The sequence below is a fragment of the Lemur catta genome, chromosome 9 (assembly GCF_020740605.2).
Source record: "Lemur catta isolate mLemCat1 chromosome 9, mLemCat1.pri, whole genome shotgun sequence".
NCBI lineage: Eukaryota > Metazoa > Chordata > Mammalia > Primates > Lemuridae > Lemur > Lemur catta.
Genome location: NC_059136.1, coordinates 420,604 through 443,774, shown reverse-complemented (window position 1 = coordinate 443,774; position 23,171 = coordinate 420,604). Strand labels below are relative to the sequence as shown.

At 52.4% G+C, this 23,171-nt stretch overlaps 1 non-coding gene across 1 annotated transcript; it reads right to left on the bottom strand.

Annotated features, from left to right (window-relative positions):
• Positions 1-5,753: 5,753 nt before the first annotated feature.
• On the bottom strand, positions 5,754-5,826 carry TRNAK-CUU. Its single transcript has one exon. It is a non-coding gene; the product is annotated as a tRNA-Lys (tRNA).
• Positions 5,827-23,171: the final 17,345 nt, after the last annotated feature.

Genomic DNA, 23,171 nt, shown 5'->3' with positions numbered 1-23,171 from the left:
GGCGGGGGCCGCGGGGGCGATACGAGAATGGGGAGGGTCCAGGTGCGAGGACGCCGAGCGGCCTGGGCGACGCGGGCTTACTGTGCAGCCGCGCGCGGCAGCAGCTCCAGGCTTTCCATGGGGAAGCTTCAGCGGCAGCAGCTGGCCACAAAGGGGCGGGAAATAGGGTCCGCGTCTGGAAGCTTCGTTGTTCGGCCGGAGGGAGCCAAATGTCCCCGGCGGGACGGAGGCGTCCGCTGCTCCCGCCTCCACCCCGCCCGCCCCGGCCCGGCCGCGGCACCGCGGGAATCCCGCCTTCCGAAAGAGCCCGGAGTCGGGCTTCTGCACTTGCCCTGTTTTGGGTCATTTAATTCCTTGGACCTATTATTGAATGTACGCGCAATCCGAACAAACGGGTTTCTTCTTCGTGTTCCCTGTTCAAAAACCTGCTTAGTTTGCTCAGCGGCAAAATTGCACCTTCTCCATCCGTTCATCGTGACAATTCCACGTGCAGGCTTAGCGCGGTGCCCAGCAGCGAGGAGGTGCTCGATCCCCAGGTCCCCGCACGGACGTCCCTCGCCGCCCGCAGGCCCCGCACGGACCCTGGTCCCCCCGCGCCCCACGGACTCCAGACCCCTCTCCATTTGTCTGACCCCGTTTCCCTCCTCCGATCCTCCTTTTAACACCGCCCCTTCTTTGACAACAAAACCCCACGAAGAACCTTCCTTATTCCACTTGAACGCGCCATCTTCGCTGCACTGCTCCTTAGAGCACTGAGGAAGAGGGCGAAGGCCTCTCGGGGTCCCACCCCACCAAAACTACCTTGTACACTTCCTTTTTTTAAAAATTTTTTAATATAAAACACTTACATGCTTTTTTAATTCAAAAATTTTAAAACAAAATTTAAAATGAAAGTAGTGACAGTCTCTTTCCTACCGCCATCGCTCATCGGCCCGGTTCCCCTCACAACGGAGACCACTTTTAGAGCTGAGTATCCTTGGGCTTTATCCTAGCACCCTCTGTTTCCATATTCATATTAAAGGTAACTTTTTACCTTTATGTTTTAATTGCACAGGTAATATTTGAATATTCATAATGCAACATTTCAGAAATACGAAATACGAGGCAAAACTTCAGGAACACTTTTATTTCCCCCAATTTATTTACCCTGTCACCATTTGGCATGGACATTTTTCTCTATCCCCTTTCTATTGCTTTTGCTTTTACCATAAATGGACTATACATATTGTTCTGTGTATTCTTAACTTACTGGTTTGGCCTAGAGATCATTCAAATTACAGGTAGCTCACATTTTTAATAGCTCTTAACATACCATGGTATAAATATACCGTACTTTATCTAACCTTGCTTCTGTTGCTAGATATTTAGGTTGCTTTTAATTTTTTGCTATTAGAAACCTATGTCGGCCGGGCACCGTGGCTCACGCCTGTAATCCTAGCACTCTGGGAGGCCGAGGCGGGTGGATCAGCCTGAACAAGAGCGAGACCTCATCTCTACTAAAAATAGAAAGAAATGATCTGGCCAACTAAAAATATATATATAGAGAAAAAATTAGCTGGGCATGGTGGTGCATGCCTGTAGTCCCAGCTACTCGGGAGCCTGAGGCAGTAGGATTGCTTAAGCCCAGGAGTTTGAGGTTGCTGTGAGCTAGGCTAATGCCATGGCACTCACTCTAGCCCGGGCAACAGAGCAAGACTCTGTCTCAAAAAAAAAAAAGAAAAAAAAAGAAACCTATGTCTTTGAACCTAAATCTTTGTACGCACTGCTTTTTTGTTTGTTTGTTTAAGACAGGGTCTCTCTGTGTTGCCCAGGCTGCAGTGCAGTGGCTGTTCATAGGCATGATTATGGCACACTACAGCCTAGAACTCTGGGCTCCAGCGATCCTCCTGCCGTGGCCTCCCCATTAGCTGGGATTGCAGGTGCCACCATGCCTGGCTTGTGCACATTGCTTTTATTTTTTTAAAACCCAAGATGTAGGATTAGTAGATCAAAGAATGTGGGCATTGTGAACTGCCTTATAAAAGTTTTCACCAATGTACATTTCAACCAGCAATTGATTATTTTATTTTATTTTTAATTTTTTAGTGGCAGAGTCTTGCTCTCTTTCCCAGGCTGGAATGCAGTGACGCAGTCAGAGCTCGCTGCAGCCTCGATCTCTGGGGCCTCGTAATACTCCTGCATCAGCCTCCTCAGTAGCTGGGACTGCAGGCATGCACCACCATGCCGGCCTCAACCAGCAATTTAAGAGAAGGCCTGTTCTTCCACATCCTTGCCAAACATAGTGTTATCAATCTTTGAAAACCTGTTTTAATGTAACAAGAAGTCATGTTGTACAAAAGAAGCCAGACATGAAAGAATATATACTTCATCAATGGTGTTAGCGATCACAGGCACTAGGGAACGTGTGGGTGCTGGAAAGTTCTCTGTCTTGATCTGGCGTGGTTACCCAGGTGTTATATTAATATATTTTACATATGTATAAATTCATCAAGCTATACACTTACAAGTAATATGCTTTACCATATCTACATTACACCTTAATAAAGATATTTTTAAAGTCACTTTTTAAAAATTTTATTATAAAAATTTCAGACATACAGAAAAGTAGAAAGAATAATATGTTTTATGTCACCTCGATTAAACAATTGTGAACATTTTCCCGTATTTGTCTTATATAAAAATATATTTAGGACAATTCCTTAAAATCATATAATATCCACTCCAAATTTCCTCACTTGTTTGTGTGCTTATTTTTTCAAAACAAGACCCATTAAGTGACAATATATTGCATTTGATTATTAAATCTCTTAAGTCTTTTTAAATCTAGATCAGAAGTTCTTAAACCTAGGAGTTACAATTCAAAGTTCAATCCATGAACTTGGATGGGAGACAATTTACATTTTTATTACATTTTATTTTCACCAAACTCCAACTAAAATTTAGCATTTTCCTTCACTATAAATGAAGGTAACAAACTACAATAGTATTAGCTGTGGCTTTGCCACCAATAGAAACTACCGATGTTTTCATATCACACTGCAGTTATTGCCAGTATCTCAGAAATATCATTTACATTCATCACAACTTTGAAATTACAGAAGTTATTAGATCTGCTGACAGATCTTGTTATTTATGCATTAATAATTGAGTATGTACATTACTATATCATACTTTAAAATATTTTGATGACTATATTTCAATGTAATTGTTTTCCTTTATTATCCTATGTTTTTTATTTTATGCATTTTAAAACATTCTGAGGAAAGAATTCCTTGGATTTATCAGACTGCCACTGGGGCTGGAGGAGGAGCCCTTGGCTCAAACACAGTCTGCCCCCGTACACATACACTTTATTAGTAGTGGTATTAGTATTTGTTTGTGACATTCACTTTTTAAAGAGTCTGACTTTGGATTTGTCTGTTTACTCGTGGTGTCACTTAATTTGTCCCTTGTATGTCCTATAAATGTAGAGTAAGGTCTGAAGACTTGATTGGACCTAAGTGTTTTTGACGAGAATATTTTGAAGACAACGCTAAGCACTTTTCATCTCAACACGCTGGGAGGCTCACGATGTCTGGTGGCCCAACTGCTAGTGACCTAAGTGTGATCACTGCGCTAAGGAGATTAAGACACCTTTGTTTTTGCATAATCAAATTGTATTTAATTTTATGGAATCTTCTAAATATATGCAAAAGTAGAGGGAATAGTGTAATGAACTCTGGTGTATCCATCACTCAGCTTCTATAGTTAGTAACATGTGGCCAAGCTTGTTTCATTGGTGCCCTTCATTCCTCTCCCCCTGAAAATACGTACACAGAAATTCCAGATATCATGTCTATTTCATTCATAAACAACTTAGTATGCACCTCTAAAAGATAAGGGCCCTTTTAAAAAACACAGAACCATTATTGCATTTAAAAGCAAATAATTCCTTAATATCTTCAAGTACCCAATCAGTGTTCAGATTCCTTGATTGCCTCACACACGTTTCTTTATGATTGATTCAAATCAGGATCCAAACAAGATCCACACCTTTCGCTTGCCTGAGATGTCTCTCTCTTTTTCTTGCCATTTACTTGTTCAAGAAACTGGACCAAAGAGAATTAGCACACTTTCTTGAAATCTTTCATTTACAGATTAATGGAACATAAAATCCTCAAAGATGAGTTCCATGGGAGAATAAATGTGTTAATTTCGTATATCTTTGCATTTTTCACTACAAGTAGTAATAAGTCATTAGGCAACATAATAAATCATCAGTCAACAGTAACGAGAAAATATTTTTTAAGGTTACCTTTTTAAAATGTTACTTCTGAAGGCTCTTCCGATCCTCCTAACTTCCTCGTGGTGTGCGCTGGATTTAGAACCAAACCAAAACAAACTATTGCTTTTCATGAAGGCTTTTCGAGAATGAAGAGGATGACAGCTACTTATTATAAGGTATAACAAAATAAATCTGAAATCAAAAGCATCTCCCAGCTAGAACGCTGATGTATCAGCATCCTGGTGCTGCCACGGCCAAGTGTCACAAGCTGAGTGGCTGAAACAACGTAAACGTATCGCCTCGCAGTTGTAGAGACTAGAAATCCCAGAGAAAGGTGTTGATGGGGGGGGGTTCCTTCTGAGGACAGACAGAAGGACCTTTTTTCCACGCCTGTCCCCTGGCTTCTGGCGGTCTGCTGGCAATCTCCGGTGCTCCTTAGCTTGTAAAAGCATCACGCCAACTTTGGCCTTCACCTTCACCTGGCATTCTCCCCTGTGTCCAGATGTCTGCGTCTGGGTGTGCGTCTTTGTCCACATTTCCTCTTTCTTGGAGAAAGACGCCAGCAGGAGTGGATTAGGAGCCCACCCTGTTCCAGCGTGGCCTTGTCTGAACTGATTGCCCCGCGGCCGTGCTGTTTCCAAGCGGGACCCACCGTGGGGTGCTGGGGGTCAGGGCTTTGACATGCGGGTTTTGCAGGAACACGGTTCAGGATGTATGACGTCTCCACTGACCCCGCATCGGTTTACCGGTTGGCCTTTTCTCCCACCCGGGGGACTTCTCCGGACAATCCCACCCACCTGCCGCCGCCTGAGAGTAGCTGCTCCTCTGTGACCACGGGGCCGTTTGGGGATCCTCATTTCTGAAAGTTTTCACGTTTTTCTTCCAAGGTCTGAACCTGTCTTCTGAGTCGAAAATTAGATGATAACCGAGGGTAATTGTGGACGATGTTGGACAACGGCTGGGAAGGACTGAAAATACTTAAGACGAAGAAAGCACTTGCAGCTGTCACCAACATACAGTCTTGCCCGAAGAAAGTGAGTTTTGTGAGGAAAACGTGAGGCAGAAGAGAATCGTGTGTTTGGAAAGTTCAAAATGGCCGAGGGAAAAATGTTCGGTTTGAAGCACTGAGTTCAGAAAGAGAAAAAGGATAAGAAGTCGGACTAGGCCCCGCACCGGCCCGTCACCGAACAAGGCCCAGTGGCTCCCACGCTCCGAGCCGCCCGCCGTCACCGTCGCCGTCGCCGTCGCCCGCCCCAGCCCGGCCCTCACGCCGCCGCTCGGTCACTTCCCACCCCGGAGTCTTCTCGTTCTACCGAACCCTTTTCTAAACTCCTTCGGTCTTCGTCGTCGTCTCGGGTATCGGATGGTTTGAAGACAGGAAAGTGCGAATCGAAGTCAGTTGTGACTGTCGACAAGAGCTGAAACCGGTGCAATCAGCATCGTTGCCGAGGCACGAAACGGGTCACGTGCGAAAAGCAAAAGCCGCACCCGCCCAACGTGGGGCTCGAACCCACGACCCTGGGATTAAGAGTCCCATGCTCTACCGACTGAGCTAGCCGGGCGGCCGGGCGCTGGGGCTTTTCTAGATCTTTTCAAAGGAATGAGATTGTTTTTCACTTGCTCCGAGAGTGACGTTTTGCGTGACATGATCTCTCTAGAATCTTTTTTGGTAAAGGTTTTCGAGACTTTCAAAACGGTATTTCGCTTCGGATTCCGCACGCGCACACTCGCGGTTTAATAGCAGCGTGCGAACGGCCCTCTGGCGGTCGGCAGCGTCCGGGCCGGCGGCGCGGGGGACACGCGGGGACGGGACACGTGGGGACTTGGGGGGTCGGGTCACGCGGGGAGGGGACACGCGGGCACTGGGGGGTCGGGACACGCGGGGATTGGACACGCGGGGACGGGACACGGGGGGACGGGGCGCGCGGGGATGGGGGTCGGGACACGCGGGGACGGGACACGCGGGGATTGGACACGCGGGGACGGGACACGCGGGGACAGGACACGCGGGGATTGGACACGCGGGGACGGGGCGCGCGGGGATGGGGGTCGGGACACGCGGGGACGGGACACGCAGGCACTGGGGGGTCGGGACACGCGGGGATTGGACACGCGGGGACGGGACACGCGGGGACGGGGGTCGGGACACGCGGGGACAGGGGCCCGGCCGCAGGGTGGCCTCCCTCGCCGCGCGGCTTTGAGCGTGGAGGGATTGTTCTTGGCGGAAAAGGCAGGTTGTTCACACGAAAGGTCAAAGAGCTAAAGCAGCCTCCGCAAGTGACGGGAAACGCCGTAGCGTTTGCTCACACGCGAAAGGAAAACGTGGGGACATGTGTCCTGCAGACGACAGCACCTCCGTGGGAAGCGACCGGCCGTCGAGTCTCCCCACCGCCGGGAACGATCAGACTCATCCTGCGTTTCCAGGGACGCCATCGCACCGCGGCACAGTCCCGGCGCGGGAACCGTTTCCAAACGCGGATGACCGGCCGTGGTTACACCGTCGCGTGACGAGTGGGTGCAAACCGCCGTTCACGTGGTCACAGGAACCACGCCGGTTGCTAGGTTACCCGACGCAGGGGACACAGTGAGTAGGGAGGGACCCGGGAATTAATCTCGGCGTCACCAGTGGTTTGTTTACTAGTCCCGGACCAGACGGTGCGTCCTCGGTGCCATGCGACACAAAACCGACGGAGCTGTTTATTCCAGCCAAGACGTTTGACTTGGAGCCGTCAGGGTTTGGACATTAATTCTAGTTAACAGGAAATGAAGCGGAAAGAGGAGCGGGACCCAGGGCAGCACAAGGAAGCAGGAACAGAACCAGGAGGTGGGAAATCCTGCAGGACAACCGGTCTCGTGCTTTGAGCAAGCATTACCTTTTTGAAAATGACTTGCTAGATTAGAAGAGACACAAGGGGCCAGGCGCAGGGTCTCGGCTGCAATCCCAGCACTTTGGGAGGCCAAAGCAGGAGGATCCCTTGAGGCCAGGAGTTCAAGACCAGCCTGGGCAACACAGCAAGACCCTTGTCTCTGCAAAAAGTACAAAAAGCCAAGCAGCGTCACAGGTGCCCAATCCTAGCTCCTAGGGAGGCTGAGGCAGGAGGATCGGTTGAGCCCTAGGAGTTTGAGGTTGTAGTGAGCCGCGATTGCACCACTGCACTCCAACCTGGGCAACAGAGTGAGACCTTGTCTCAAAACATAAAATAAAAGAAACACGAGGGCCTTAATATTCAGATGCAGTAGGTGATCCTGGATTGGATACTGTTCTGGACAAGTTAGTTGTAAAGAGATTTGGGGGTCAACTAGAGAAATGTGAATATAGTTTGAATATTGGATGAGATGAAAATTTATTATAATGGAAAAGTGGAGATATTTCACTGCAAAAAGCAGGTTGCAGAATAAATGTAATCTTTCATTCTAATGAAAAGAATACCATGTACTAAGTAAGGTATTAACGATTAATGACTGGGTGGCGAGAATCTGGAGTTTTTACTTTTCAAATTTCTGCTTGTCTTTATTTTCTAACTTTCTAAAATGCACATGTATACTCCTGTAATTTTCTGGACACACGGTCTCACCCTGCCACCCAGACTTGAGTGCAGTGGCACAATCATAGCTCACTGTAGCCCCAACTCCTGGGCACTGTGACCTTGAACTTCCGGGCTAAGGCAAGTCTTCTGCCTCCGCCTCCCAAAGCACTGGCGTTGCAGGATGAGCCACCGTGCCTGGCCTAAAAAGCCTATTTTTTAAAAATACATAAGGGGAAGAAAAAAGTAAAGCAAGGGTAAACCTTTAACATGTGGCCAACAATTAGGGTTACAGAAATGAGACCCAGAAGGCCTGCATACTTCTCAGGTATAAATGGACTATAAATCTGTTGTGTTTTTTTTAAAACAGTCTCACTCTGTTGCCCTGGTGTCAGCCTGCCTCAGCCTCCAGCCACGCCCGGCTAATTTTTCCATTTTTACTAGAGACGGGGTCTCACTCTTGCTGAGGCTGGTCTCAAACTCCTGAGCTCAGGAGATCCTCCTGCCTCAGCCTCCCAGAGTGCTGGGACTAGAGGCCTGAGCTGCCTCGCCAGGCCTTGGACTACAGATCTGATCTGAAGCTTTCTAACAGTCAAGGCAAGAAAGAAAAGCTGATCACTGACACAATTCACAGTGTCCTTAAGATCAAGCCATTTAAAACAAACCAAGACTAAAAAGAGGCAGAGCTATACAGATCTCATTGTTCAGAAATTAATGTTCCTAATGCAAGATATCTGGACCCTTGTTCCTTTGAATTTTTTATTATTGTGGTAAAATATACATAGCATAAAATTAACCATATCTTTCTTTTTTTATTTGCTCCCCAAAAAAGTAGCGTCTGGACCATTTTTAAGTCCCCGATTCAGTGGCGTTAAGCACATTCTCATTATTATGTGACCATCACCACCGACCATCACAGAACTGTCTCATTGTCCCAAACAGAAGCTTCACCCCGTTAAACAATAACTCCCACTGTCCCCTCCCCCAGCCCCTGTCACCACATCCCACTTTCTGTCTCCATGAATTTGACTACTCTAGATACTCCTATAAATGGAGTCGTACAACACCCGCCTTTTGTATCTGGCTTCTGTCACTGTGCATGTCTTCCAGGTTCATTCGTGTTGTAACATTTATCAGAGCTTTATTCCTTTTTAAGGAATGAATTCGCTGCATAACCATACCCTGAGCCATACTCCGTTGCATGTGTGGTGTACAGCACACCACCTTGTGTTTATCCACGTCTCTGCTGACGGACGTTCGTGCTGCTCCTGCCTTTTGGCTATTGTGAGTAATGCTGCTGCGAATATTGGTGCAAAAATATCCGTTTGAGTCTCGGCTTTCATTCTTTTGGGTACAAACTCAGAAGTGGAACTGCTGAATCATATGATAATTCTATTTTTAATTGTTTGAGAGAGTCCTTTGGAATTTTAACCTTTATGCAAGTCACTTCCATAATGCAGGCCTCTGTTCTTCATCTGCAAACAACAGCGGGGAGTGAGAGGCGGAGGGAGGGCTGGGGAGGGGGGCCTTTAGGAAATCTCTGAAGAGCCTCCCAGTCCTACAGCTCAGGACTGGTGATCGCCCAGCACCCCTGGCAAAGTGCTGGTCCCTCTTTAGCGAGGCTGTGAGTAAGGACTAGCAGAAAAGCTCTTCTTCCCAAGGGGCACAACTTTATTTCCTCTGGTGTTGGGCTCGGAGAGGCCTGGGGCCGGAGGAGGGAGGACGAGTGGCCAAGCCTGCACTGGCTGGTGGCACCAGGGGGTCCCCCTGCTTGTCCCTACTCATCCCAGCATGGCCTTCCCCACCCACTCTGCGTCTCTGTTCACCTCTGTGTTCCAGAGAGAAGGGGATAAAGCCCAGGTCTAGGCCAGTCTGAAACAGAAACACTTGAAATTTCGCTTGAAGGAACCGTGCCATGGTCTAGTGTCACCATGGAGACAGCTGAGCGGAGACTCACACAGCCCCTGCACCCCCCACGCCTTCCCGCCTCCCGTCTGCCCGCGGCAGCTAGACCGGACCCCTCAGTGATCTGGGGAGACCTCCCAGCACCGTCTTTCTGATCTCTCCGGCACAATTCTCAAAGGTGGTCCGCTGCCTCAGGGTGAAGACCAACGTCCAGACTCCTTAACCAGGCTGCCAGGTCTGGCCTCAGCCTCCCTCTCCAGCCTCACTGCTGCCCCCACAACACCCAGATGTCCCACACTGAGCCCCTGGAGGGGGCAAAGCCATGCACGTGCTTCCAGGCCTCCAGCATGCCGTGCCATCCCCTAATTTGCAATGCTTGTCCCCTACTCTTTTTTTCTCAACTCCATCCTGGAAGACCCTGAACAGGAGGCACCTCCTCCAGGAAGGCCTCCTTGCTTACCAGGGTGGTGACTATGCTGTCCCTTACGCACCCATGGTTGACTGTACTCGCTTCTAACTCAATACTGTCCCTCTGCCACGGCCAGTGCAGAGAGGAAGCACCCAGAGATACCGCATAGTTTCAAACCCAGACTCGGCCACTCGAAAGCATTTAACATTGGAAACTGCCTACCTACCTCCCTCCCGGGAGTGTTGGGAGGACCGGATGGATGCACGCGTGTGGCACACGCTGCCTGGCGTGTGGAGCACGCGGCCTTCCCACCAGTCTGGGAACTCGGACGGACGGACAAGGACCCTCGGTGTGAGCAGCACAGGAGGGCTGCGTGCCGTGGGCTCTCCTCCATCCTCTCCTCACAGCAGAGAGAGAGGACTGTAGGCCACGTCAGGTCTGACCGCAGGGGAGGACACAGCGCAGGGGACTCAGGGGCACTGAGGGCCAGGGGTCAGGGCAGCAGCCTGAAAGCAGGGACAGTCGCGGCCGCCGGGCTGGCAGGGACAGCTGTGACCAAAGGCAGACCCTAGCAAGTGCTGGAGAGGGGTGGGGAAACCGGGACCCTCGCACGCTGTGGGTGGCACTGTCACGGCCTGGCAGTTCCTCTGAAGGTTGTGCAGGACTCAGCCGCTCTACCCTCGGACGTCTGTGGCAGCGTTATTTGTAATTGCCAGAAAGTGGGCACAAACCAAATGTCCATCAGCGGGTGACTAAATGAATAAAATGTTCCGTAGTGTCACATTCCGTATTATTCAGCCATAACGGAAATGAAGTAGCAACACGTATCACAGCGTGGATGTACCTCGGAAATACCACACTCAGTGAGAAAAGCCGGTCACAAAAGGCCACATGGCGTGTGACTCCATTTATAAGAAACCTCTAGAAGAGGCAGATCCACAGAGGTAGAAGGTAGATCAACGGTTGCCAGGGGCTGGGAGGAAGGATGGAGAAAATGTTCTACAATTAGATGGTCGTGACGATCGCACACATACACACACGCCGAAAACCACTGAATTGTACAGTTGAAAAGGGTGAATTTTGTGGTGTATAAATTATATCTCCATGAGCTGTTATTTTAAAAAGAAGAAAAAATGCCAAAACAGGATGATAAGAGTTTAGATACATTCTAAATATTTAAGTTGCAAGACAAACGTCTGCTTCTTTGCATCTTGGCAGCGTGTTTACGGATAGAATATACAACTCTGTTTGGAGAAAAGGTCGAATGTCTAAAGTTCAAATGTCCAAGATGCCATCTGGGAACGTGAGACTCAGAGCAGCCGGGGCTCTGGTGCCCACGCGGGAGTCTCTGGTTCCAGCCCCAGCTCTGCTCGCGTGTGCCCTGCGGCGCCGACGGGTCTGTTCCCCACTCTGAGCCCGGTTCCTCCTTACACAGCAAGGGACCCAGGCAGGAGGACCCTGCAGGGCTGTCCCCCCCGTGTCCTGTATGCTGATCTTCCCTGTGGCCACCGCTGGTGGGACTCGGGTGGGCCCCCACGCCACTGCCACCCGCCCCCACAGGGCCCCTTCAGGTTGAAAGGACAGAAGGGAATCGTGAGCCCTGTGAGCTCACAATGGTGCCATTGTGCCCCGCGGGGGCTCTTTGTCCTTTCCAGCCTCTCGCAGATGAATGTCCCCTCCCCGCTCTGGAAGGGGCAGGCAGCAGGCCAGGAGCACTTAGCCAGCACTCGGGGACAGCAGCGGCCATCTGCGGAGCCTCCACTCTGTGGGGCACTTTTTAAATGACCTGTCCGATACCCCGCAGCCAGCGGGTGGCAGAGCTGAGCCTCACAGAGCCCTGGCCACCGGCACGTCCAGAGCCTCCGATCGCCCACCCCCCACCCCAGTCCCCTCCTGCTTCTCATTTCCCAAGTCCTGGCACCTTCCTAAGTGCTGGCCACTGTCAGCTCGTGCAAACCTCATAGCAATCCCGGGAGGAAGGGAGTGCTGTTAGCATCGTAAGAACGAGGAAACGAGGAAACGAGGCACAGAGTGGTTGAGTCACTTGCGCGGGGTCACACAGCTAACCAATGGTAGAGCTGGAAGGTGCATAAATCGGTGTGGCCCCAGTGCCCGCACCGTCACCATGGCGTACCAGTCAACTGACAAGCTCTTGAATGTGGCCTTTTGCTCACAGGGGCCTCTCAAGCATTTCCTGACTGGCTGGAAGGGACTTAGGCGCAGCCCCAAGGGCTCTGCTGCCAGGTCTCCCGCTGGCAGGACGAGGAACAGGGCTGCGTGCCTGTGACTCCATTTCCCAGACAGTGTCTGGAAGTCTCTGCTGTCAGCCCTCGGCCACCCGTCTCCTGCAACCCCCGTATCTCCAGGGGCTCGAGGACGGTCACCTCTCAGCTGCTGTTAAGATCAAACAGGCCTCTGGCTGCGACAGGGGCCCGTTGTCATCTGGGGGGAACGTATCTTGCTCTTGCTCTGTAAACCGTCTTTCTCTCCCTCAACAAACCTCGTTTTTATGCTTAAGAAAAAAAGATAAAACAACTGCTGTGCTGTCTCTGAAATCCCAGTAACAAAACCAAGGTCAAACTGCAGAAAACACCATCTCCACACCGGCTCGTACCACGTCTGCCCCGATTCACTCCAGCCGGACAACTCCTGTCACAGGCAGCCCGGGATCGCCAGCTTCGTTGCTGATTGGCTGTGTGCCTCTGCTTGGAGCCTCAGTTTACCCCCCATGAAATGGGGACAGTGATGTCACCCAGTTCCCACAGACGCTGTGAGGATTGAGATGACGCCCCAGAGGACCAGGCGGCAGCTGAACACGCAGGAGTGCAGGGGAGGCCCAGCCCAGCGGCCGTTCCCGCGGGGGCTTGCATTTCAGGCGAGTCGTCTATCGGTAGAGCCCGGGGGGCTTTGCAGCCTGTGCTCCGGCTGCGGGGTGGGGGGTGGGCAGGCGGCTGAGGACATCGCAACAGGCAGACTGGACAGTGAGGACACACAAGGTGCTGCTCACACGCACTGAACATTTCCTGGGAGCCGACCGTGTGCGAGAAAAATCAGACACGGACACTGACAGCGGGTAGTCGAAGAGACGACGCGGAAACACACTCTGTGCCCAGACTGTGGAGGGACCGCAGGACGCGGGGCCAGTGGACGGCCAGGAGTGTCACGGACAGACAGACAGCAAGGGCCCAGGCACGCGGGGGCAGGAGGCAGGGAAACAGAGGCTCCCAAGAGAGCAGGCCGGGGCTGAAGGAGGGGCCAGAACATTTCTGCCTGGGGTTCCAACGCCTGGAAGCTTCCATGGAGGAGCTGGGATGCGGTGGCATGGGGCAGAGAGAAAGGCCCTGCTGTCCCTTCCTGAGGAAAAGGGCGGCAGGGTCAGGGGTCCCCCAGATCTGCTGGCCGTGGCCTGCCCTCCTCAGGGGGGCATTGGGCACAGAGGCGGGACGGGGTGAGCTGCCAGGCCCCAGCTGCTGTGAGGAGCAGGTGTCACCTGTAGGAGCTGACATGCTCTTTCGGCCACCCGGTCACCCCCCTCGTGGCACAGGTAGATGGCTGCACGACCCCACCCACTTGGAGCCCGAGGGCTGCCCCTCCCACCCCACCCCCCCCAGCATGCCACTGAGGGGACCAAGCTGTGCTGGGATGAGTGACAGTGTCAGATGTGCTCCTGCATCATTCAGGCCACCACCCCTCGCCCTCCTGCCCTCCCCAGCAGCGTCGGACGCAAGCCAGCCCCGCGTCCACTCCCTCGTCCAGAGCACCTGCTCTTTCCCGGGGACCTGGCTTCTTGTCACCTCTGTGCCAGGATGTCCGTTTTCATTGGGCCTCTTGGAGCACTTTGCCCCCTTCTCAGCACCAGATGAGCCAATGGCGATGGGGACTTTGGGCACCGGAGCCAGGGAGCTGTGGTTCGAAACTCTTGCTGTGCCACCTCCAAGCTGTGTGAGCACTGGCAACTTCCGAACCTCTCTGAGCCTCAGTTCCTCCGTGCAGTGGAAAACACTATGCAGCTCCAACCCTTTGTGAGGACAAAACACACACAAGGCGCTGTGCCTGCCTCATTGTTAAGTCCACAACAAATGCCAGCTCATCGCTCTTGTTGCTCTACGAGCTTGGGGTTTGCTCTTTCTCAGAAATCTCATTTACTCTACACTTCCGCACACGTTTCCTTTGTGGCCCTCCTCTCCGCACTCCCTGACTTCTCGCCCTTCCGTTCGCTCCATCCAGACAGACACCGGGCCTTCCTCCTCACGCCCCGCAGGGCTGAGTGGGGCCCATGCTGGGCGCACCCCTGCTTGGGTGTCTCTCGGCACACTGGGGTCCCATTGCCGCACCGCAGCACAGAGCTGGGCACACCGTCCGGGACCAGCACTGTGTGTGTTTATTTGATCGGCCCCTTCCTAAGGTCCACGGGCCCCTCTGGGTGAGCAACCTGAAGCTTTCCTAACAGGGCCCTTCCCAGTTCGCCCTGACCTCCATAAAGGAAACAACCCACGGGACCTACCAGTTAAGTGGCAGTGGTCTTTCATAAGATCTTAGCTTTGTGGCAAGAAGTGACCTGAAAAACAATTTGCACACGACGAAGAGCAATTAGAACAGAACACAGAGCGGCTAAAACTTAACTACTGATCTGGAAAATGCACAAGGAATTCTCAACCCCTCATTTCATAGGTGGAAATGAGGCTTAGAGAGGCAAAGTCACTTCCTTCAGGTCACATTCCAGGCAGAGCAGGGGCTTCTGACCAGACGGACTCCGGGTTGAATGTCTTTGCCTCGCTGCTGTCTACCGTGTGGTGTTTATGGAGTAGCTGGTGTAACTTCCTGCAATATTCTTTAAACAGAATGGCTTTAGAAGTGACTGTTGCCCTGGAGTTCTAGCTAATACGCTATTCGTTCTGACCTTTCATTCTCTTGGGAGGGCATCGCGTGTCCCACCCTGTGGTTCCCAGGGCTGGTCCTAGCTGGAGGGATGGGCTGGGGGAAGACAGGGAACTCCAGGAGGGGCCCTTTCTCCTTTCTGTTGCTCCCATAAAACACATTCCTCTGCACATGAGGGAGAAACGAGTGACAAATGACCCACTTTAAAAAGAACATCACGAAAAATAATCGAGGTTTGGAACTATCTGTGAGCCACTCTGTTTCTCTTCTTCCAAAAAAAATTATTTTCCCTTTAAGTGGACAAGCACAGCAAGGAGCTAAGATGCTTCCAGCCTGGGCACTGAGAACAAGCCCGCTGGTGTGGCGACACTGTTATATGGCTAAAAAAATATATATAGAAAAAATTAGCTGGGCATGGTGGCGCATGCCTGTAGTCCCAGCTACTCGGGAGGCTGAGGCAGTAGGATCGCTTGAGCCCAGGAGTTTGAGGTTGCTGTGAGCTAGGCTGACGCCACAGCACTGACTCTAGCCTGGGCAACAAAGTGAGACTCTGTCTCTAAATAAATAAACAAACAAACAAACAAATAAATAAATAAATAAAATAAAAGGGAAACAAAGTGGGAGCCAGGACTAAACCCCATAAAGGGAATGCATGGAGTTCACACTGCTTGCAGAGGTTGTGCCGGGAGGACCAAAGTGCTAGACCTGGCAGGGTCCCCAGGGGTCATCTAATCCCCAACCTTCCTTGTGCCAATGGGGAAACGGAGCCCAGGGAGGATGGGACTCACGCTGGGTTACACGGAAGGTTAGTGGCACTCTCAGTCTTCAGTAATTCCCACCAACCGGCCAACCCTGCCCCTCTGAGAGATCCCAGAACACCGGCCCTGAAGTCAGACTCTGCTCCTTGACATCATCCCTCCAACCCCAAAAGGCCCAATCTACTCCATGCCCTTGGCACGGACACAGCGGCAGGTGACCCTCATCGGAGAGTGCCTCCGCTGGGGCTCGGATCCGCCGGCTCGCAGCGCTCAGCGTCCCTGGGAAATCGGGCGCAGCCGGCAGTGCCCCAGCTGCGGAGCGTGCGAGGCGGACGGAGTCGGGAAGAGGGAGCCCGGGCCGGGCAGCAAGCTCGGTCCCGGGTGCCGGGTCCACCCGCACCCGCAGAGCGCGGCATCGGGGTCCACCCGCACCCCCAGAGAGCGGCGTCCGGGGTCCACCCGCACCCCCAGAGCGCGGCATCGGGGTCCACCCGCACCCCCAGAGCGCGGCGTCCGGGGTCCACCCGCACCCCCAGAGAGCGGCACCGGGGTCCACCCGCACCCTCAGAGCGCGGCGTCCGGGGTCCACCCGCACCCCCAGAGCGCGGCATCGGGGTCCACCCGCACCCCCAGAGCGCGGCGTCCGGGGTCCACCCGCACCCCCAGAGCGCGGCATCGGGGTCCACCCGCACCCCCGAGCGCGGCATCGGGGTCCACCCGCACCCCCAGAGCGCGGCATCGGGGTCCACCCGCACCCCCGAGCGCGGCATCGGGGTCCACCCGCACCCCCAGAGCGCGGCATCGGGGTCCACCCGCACCCCCGAGCGCGGCATCGGGGTCCACCCGCACCCCCAGAGCGCGGCATCGGGGTCCACCCGCACCCCCAGAGCGCGGCATCGGGGTCCACCCGCACCCCCAGAGCGCGGCGTCCGGGGTCCACCCGCACCCCCCGAGCGCGGCATCGGGGTCCACCCGCACCCCCAGACGCCAGCGCTTGCTTGGGCAGCAGGCGGCGCGCAAAGGCAGCAGCACGCAGGCCCGCGCGCGACTCGGTGACCGTCGGAGCCGGACCCGCGACGGCCACTGCGCAGCAGCAGCAGCAGCGAGCAGGTGCCCGGCGTGGCCGGCGGCAGCACGCAGGCCACCGCGATCTTTTGCAGGTGGCAGAGCGCCGGCGAGCTGGGACCACCGTCGGGGGACGCAGCAGGCCCAAGTGCTGGCCGCGAGGAAGAAGCCGCTGGCTACACGTTGAGCACGGGAGCGTCCCCGAAGAGCCGGCTGAAGTCGCGCACCGTGTCCACCGCCCGGAGGGGCAGCGTCGGCCCGAGCTCCAGCCCCGTGGCTGCACCCGGCCGCACCAGCACTAGCGCCAGCACGTCGCCCACCGGACCGACGGGGCACACAGTGGGCGCCCGCAACCAGCGCCCGCCACCCGCTCCAGGTCGTCCAGGCTGCGGGGACCCCAGGCCCGGCCAGTGCTCTGGGATCCGTCACCCACGGAGCTATTAGGGCGCAGCCGCGACGACGCGTCTGCCAGCGGCTCAAGGAGAGCCCGTGCCCTCCGTCGCCGCGGGTGGGGACGCAGAGGTCCGGCGGGCGCGCTCGGGGACAGCGGCTGCCGGAGGGAACCTGGCGCTCGTCCTTTTGCAGCCGGACCGCCCCGCCGCGAGGGCCCCGGGCCGCGTTTCTACCGGTGGCTCCTCGCCCTGGACTCCGCGTCGAGGTGGGGACTCCGCCCGGGAGCCGGGCCGCGGGGCCGCCAAGCCCAGCCCGAGGAAGCGGCTTCCGCGGTTCACCCCAGCGCTCCCGCGGGGGGTGCACCCTCGCTTCCCGGCGCCTCCCGGAGGGCTCGGTGCGCGGTCCGCCACCTGCGCCTCCGGGGAAGGCGCGCCCTCCGCCTCGCGCTGCGGCCGAGAGCGCCACGGAGCACCCAGGGGGCTGCCTAGGTCCGGCCTGCGGGGCCTGGCGCCCTCTGCCCTCCGACCCCGAGCCCCCTTCTCCTGATAAGGGCGTCTCTCCTCCCCTGCGGCGCCCCTGCTCCAAGTATCCGGTACCTTCCTCCCAGGGTCCGCGGGCTGCCTGCGCTGGGCCTGAGAGGCGACTAAGTCTGTAGCAGTCGGGGAAGGACATGTCGCCGCAGAGCTTCAAAGATCAGCCTGTGAGGCCAACACGGGAGCAGCAGCCTGCTGAGTGTGCACGGAGGAGGGGCCTAAAGCGCAGGGAATCCTGGAGGGCTTCTTGTAAGAGGTGGGTTTTGAGCTGATTCCCAATACTCCCTCGGCTTAATGCACTCCAGTGGCTTCCCCATGCAGTTAGAATAAAATGCACGTTTCCTGCTTCAGACCACAAGGCCTCGTGCAGAGGCAAAAATAAATAAATTCAATGCATGGGTCCCACACCCCAGAGGCCTGGGGTAGAATCTAAGCCCTGGTATTTTATTAGGCCATTAAATATGAAATGTCCAATTTCAGATAAAAAGTATATTACATCTCAAACCAGAAGCAGTACAATTAACCAAAGTATGAGTGTAAACTATCAACACAGTTTTGCCATCTTTTTTTTTTGAGACAGAGTCTCACTTTGTTGCCTGGGCTAGAGTGAGTGCCATGGAGTCAGCCTAGCTCACAGCAACCTCAGACTCCTGGGCTCAAGCGATCCTCCTGCCTCAGCCTCCCGAGTAGCTGGGACTACAGGCATGTGCCACCATGCCCGGCTAATTTTTTCTATGTGTATATTTTTAGTTGTCCAGATAATTTATTTCTATTTTTAGTAGAGACGGGGTCTCGCTCAGGCTGGTCTCGAACTCCTGACCTCGAGCGATCCACCCGCCTCGGCCTCCCAGAGTGCTAGGATTACAGGCGTAAGCCACCGCGCCCAGCCCAGTTTTGCCATCTTAACGAGAGCTTGTTTACGCCAGCAGCGAAGAACCCCGGAGAGCGAGTGGCAGTGAAATCTCAAAAGGCATTTCCCACAGCTGGTTGAGAACTGGATATTTTTCCTTGCAAGTGACCCAGAGCCTGGAAGAAGTGGTGGTCAGTGGTGCGAGGCCTGGTGCCAGGCTTTCTGCAAGGGTCATGTCCTCCCATCCTCATGAGACAGGGAATGTGACCCCGACTTACACCGGGGGCACAAGCTCAGAGAGGGGACTTGCCCAAAGCCCCACGGCTGAACCCGGAGTTGAACCCGAGCCTCCCTCCAAGGAGCCTGCCCAGTGCTCCCCAGGGGCTCTAGTGGCAGCTCTCCCGAAATCCGCATGCCAGGGATTTGGCCAGGGAAAGCAGTGACTGATGGGAGAGGGTTGGAAGTTGAGGATGTATTTATTTTTCTTTTAAAAAAATCTCTCTACTATTATTACTCCAGTGAAAATATAATGCGTCCACAGATAGATTTGTACAAATTACGTGGCCAGTGTTGATTTTTCCCTTGAGGATAGTCTCCTCCCTGAGGGGTCACAGGTGACCGTGTCAAGGGGCATGGATCTTTTTGGCTTTTTGCTGCAGATTCCCATCCAATTCCTCACCCCCACCCCCACTCCGGGCCACGCAGCCCCTTGCTTTGCTTTGCTGGGAGGATCCCAGGAACATTCCAGGAGGCCCGGAGAGCCCAGAGGAAGTGGGGAGGTCGGAAAGTAGTGCAAGGTCGTGGCAGGGAAACAGGCCTGGCTGGGGGCCCTGTTTGAATTGCATTCCCTCCGCCCGCAGAGTGTGTGTGTGTGCGTGCATGCCTATGTTTGATGGGCTGGGCAGAGTGGACTGTTCTTCAGCTTATGTGTCCATAGTACAATTTGACTCTCTCTTTTTTTTTTTTTTAGAGACAGAATCTCGCTGTGTCACCCAGGCTGGAGTTCAGCAGTGTGGCCATAAGGTCACTGTAACCCCAAACTCCTGGGTTTAAGTGATCTTTCCGCCTCAGCCTCCTAAGTAGCTGGGACTACAGGTGTGCACTGCCACACCTGGCTAATTTTTTTTTCATATTTTAAGAGTCAGGGTCTTGATATGTTGCCCAGGCTAGTCTCAAACTCCTGGCCTCAAGTGATCCTCCCACCTCAGCCTCCCAAAGTGCTGGGATTACAGGAAACCACTGCGCCTGCTCAATCTGACTCTTTTAAACCATGAACATTTATTACTTTGATATAAATCAAATTCAGTAGCAAAAGAACAAAAACCTTTACAAATTTGGTAGGTAAGAAGTGCTTGGATCTGCATTCCTTTGATTTCTGGTGAGGTTGCACACTGCTCAAATGCCTCTGTACCATCTTCATTTTCTTTAAGCTCCGGTGTCTGCTGCCGGGAGCCGTGTCTGGAGTTGGACAGATCGACCTCACATCCTGGCTCTGCCAGGTACTGTCGGGTGACTTAATCTATGTCCTCCTTGCCTGTATATTGGAGATACTGGCTGAGTGTCCCTTATCCAAAATGCTTGGGACCAGAAATGTTTTGAATTTCGGATTTTTTCAGATTTTGTAATATTTGCATAAACATAATGAGATATCTTGGGGATAGGAACCAAGTTCTAAAACACAAACTTCATTTATGTGTTATATACACCTTATACACGTAGCCAGAAGGTAATTTTATATATTATTTTTGATAATTTTGTGCATGAAACAAAGTTTATGTACATTGAACCATAGCAAAGGTGTTAGGCGTGGAATTTTCTACTTGTGTCATGTTGGCACTCAAAACATTTCAGATTTTGGCCAGGCGTGGTGGCTCACGCCTGTATTCCCAGCACTCTGGGAGGCCGAGCCAGGTGGATCGCTCGAGGTCAGGAGCTCGAGACCAGCCTGAGCAAGAGCGATACCCCGTCTCTACTAAAAATAGAAAGAAATTATCTGGCCAACTAAAAATATATATAGAAAAAATTAGCTGCCTGTAGTCCCAGCTACTCGGGAGGCTGAGGCAGGAGGATTGCTTGAGCCCAGGAGTTTGAGGTTGCTGTGAGCTGGGCTGACGCCACAGCACTCACTCTAGCCAAGGCAACAAAGCGAGACTCTGTCTCAGAAAAAAAAAAAATTCAGATTTTGGAGCATTTTATACTTTGGATTTTTGCATCAGGGATGCTCACCTCATAGCGTTGCTCAAGGATTGATTAAAAATTCACATAAAGCATCAGTCTCCTAGAAGGCATTCCCGTGTTAACTAAGGAAGAAAGAAAACAGCTCTGGGAAGGAATAACTGTGGTGCTGAGGGAGGGGTGCACAGGAGCCACCTGGCTGACTCGCTGACTCGGGGCCATACACGCAGGGTCTGCTGTCCCCCCACCGGACAGTTGTCCCCCACTGGACACCCGGCCCCAGGGCGCTCCAGCAGGAAATCACTGCAGGTATCAGACCCCTCCTTCCCAGAATCCTCCTGTGCTGAACTCTCATTCTAGGCAGTTATTAGTATTTCTAGCAATTCACCTGAATCATGTCTTTCCAAAATTCTCAACTTAATTTTCATAGAAACAACTCTCCCTTTGGAACAAGATTTGGGTTTATCTGTTTAATTAAGTTTCATAATTATAATAACAGGAACGGCACTATAAACTGCTATGGGAACAGGTCCAAGTAACTCCCCGGACCTGCAGCTTAGTCGCTGGGGAGAGGAAGGCTTGGGCCTACGAGGCTAAGTTTTAGTGTGCCCATCGGTCACCTGGAGATCTGGTTAGAATGCAGATTCTGACTCGGTAGGTCTGAGCCAGGGCTCCCAGGGGACGCCCTGCTGTTGGCACAGAGGGCCACAGTTGACACAGGGAGGGAGAGCGAGTTCCGGGGGCCGCACTCGTCACCATGAGAACAGCAAGGCTGTGGGGAGCTGGGTTAGCAGAGGTTGCTCAGGAACTTCCACTGTGCCCAGTGCTAGTTTACAATGCAGTTTCCCATATAGCATCTCATTTAATGCTCACAGTATCATGGGGTGTTGTTTTGATCCTTCCCTGCCCCCCTTTTTCCACCAAGGACTCAGGATTGAAGACTCAGGAGGACAAAGCAGTTTGCCCAGGGGGGCACCCAGCTGTCCTAGCAGAGCTGGGGCTTGACCCCAGCCACACGTGACTCCAGAGCCGCTCTCATTCCATCGTTACGTGGAGCTCAGCTCGAGAACGTGGAGAGCCTGAGTCCAGCCAGGAAGCAACTGAGTGGAGTCTGTGGGTCTCACCTCCGCCCGGCGGGTGCAGTGAGTCATTCGGAGGGTTCGCAGCCCAGCCTCTGAGGAGTCCTGCCTACGCCACATGATCTCTATTCCTTTGGTTTTTGTTCCTTTCTTTGGAAACCTCCCTCCTGGATCTCCAACTTCCTGTTTCAGTCTGGACCGGAGGCTCTTTTGGCCTCCTAAACAGCTGTGATTCTGGAATTTTCCTTTGCTATTTTCTGGGGCCTCCTTTCGTCTTGTGTCTGTGTTGGATCACCTGTCTCTTAGTTCTGCTGTCTTCCTCCTTCCTGGGTTCCTTCTTCACTTTGGTAGAGCACAACCTCCAGTCGCTTTCCAGGAAAGAGTGCATGGAAGGTAAATGTTTTGAGAACTTGCGTGTCTTAGAGTGTCTTTATTCCAATTTGTCACACTTGATTTTGAGTCAGGGAATTGAATTCTATGTTGGAAACCATTTCCCTCAGAATTTTGAAGGCACTGTTCTGTTAGTTTCCAGTTTGTAGCATTGCTGGAGAGAATTCTGTTGCTAATCCAATTACAGAGTCTTTCGGACCATTTTTCTTCCTTCCCTCGAAAATCTGGAAACAATTTTCTCTATTATCCAAGAGTTCTGGCATGTCAAATGTTGTGTCTTGGTGTTGGGCTTTTTGTGTGCTGTCTGCCAGTAAACCTTTAGTCTAGAAAGCCATGTGCTTTGGGTCCTGAGAAAATTCTCATATTTAATATTATTTATGTAATAGTCTTTCCTCACTTTTCCCTGATCTCTCTAGGTCTCCTATTTTTTGGATGTTGGATTTATGGAGTTTTGTGACATGGACAAGTTTTTGCTTTTCACATAGGCATATCTATAAACTTCTTTTCCTATAGATTTTGCTGTTGATTTCACCTTTATCATATCCTTCCCAACCCCAGAATTATATAACCAACTCCATTTTTAATGTTGGCAATAGCAATTTCATAATAAAGTTCATGCTGCTCTTATTCATCTAAGCTCCACTGCTGGCAGCAGAAGTGAGTATTTATTGGATAAATAAAAGAGTGAGATGATTTATTGATTAAAAAAAAGAAAAAGAAAAACAAGCCATGCAATTCATTTTATCCAACATTTTATTACCAGCAACGATTCTGATTTTTAAATGTGGAAGCAAGCCTTTTTGTTACAAAAATTAATAACATACATGAAACAATTGTTAAAGGACAATGAGCAGCAAAAGCTCTTGAACACTTAGTGAACACAACAGAAAAGCAAGCAGAGTTTTCAGACTGTTTCCAGACATAAGAATATGGAACATCCACTGCTGA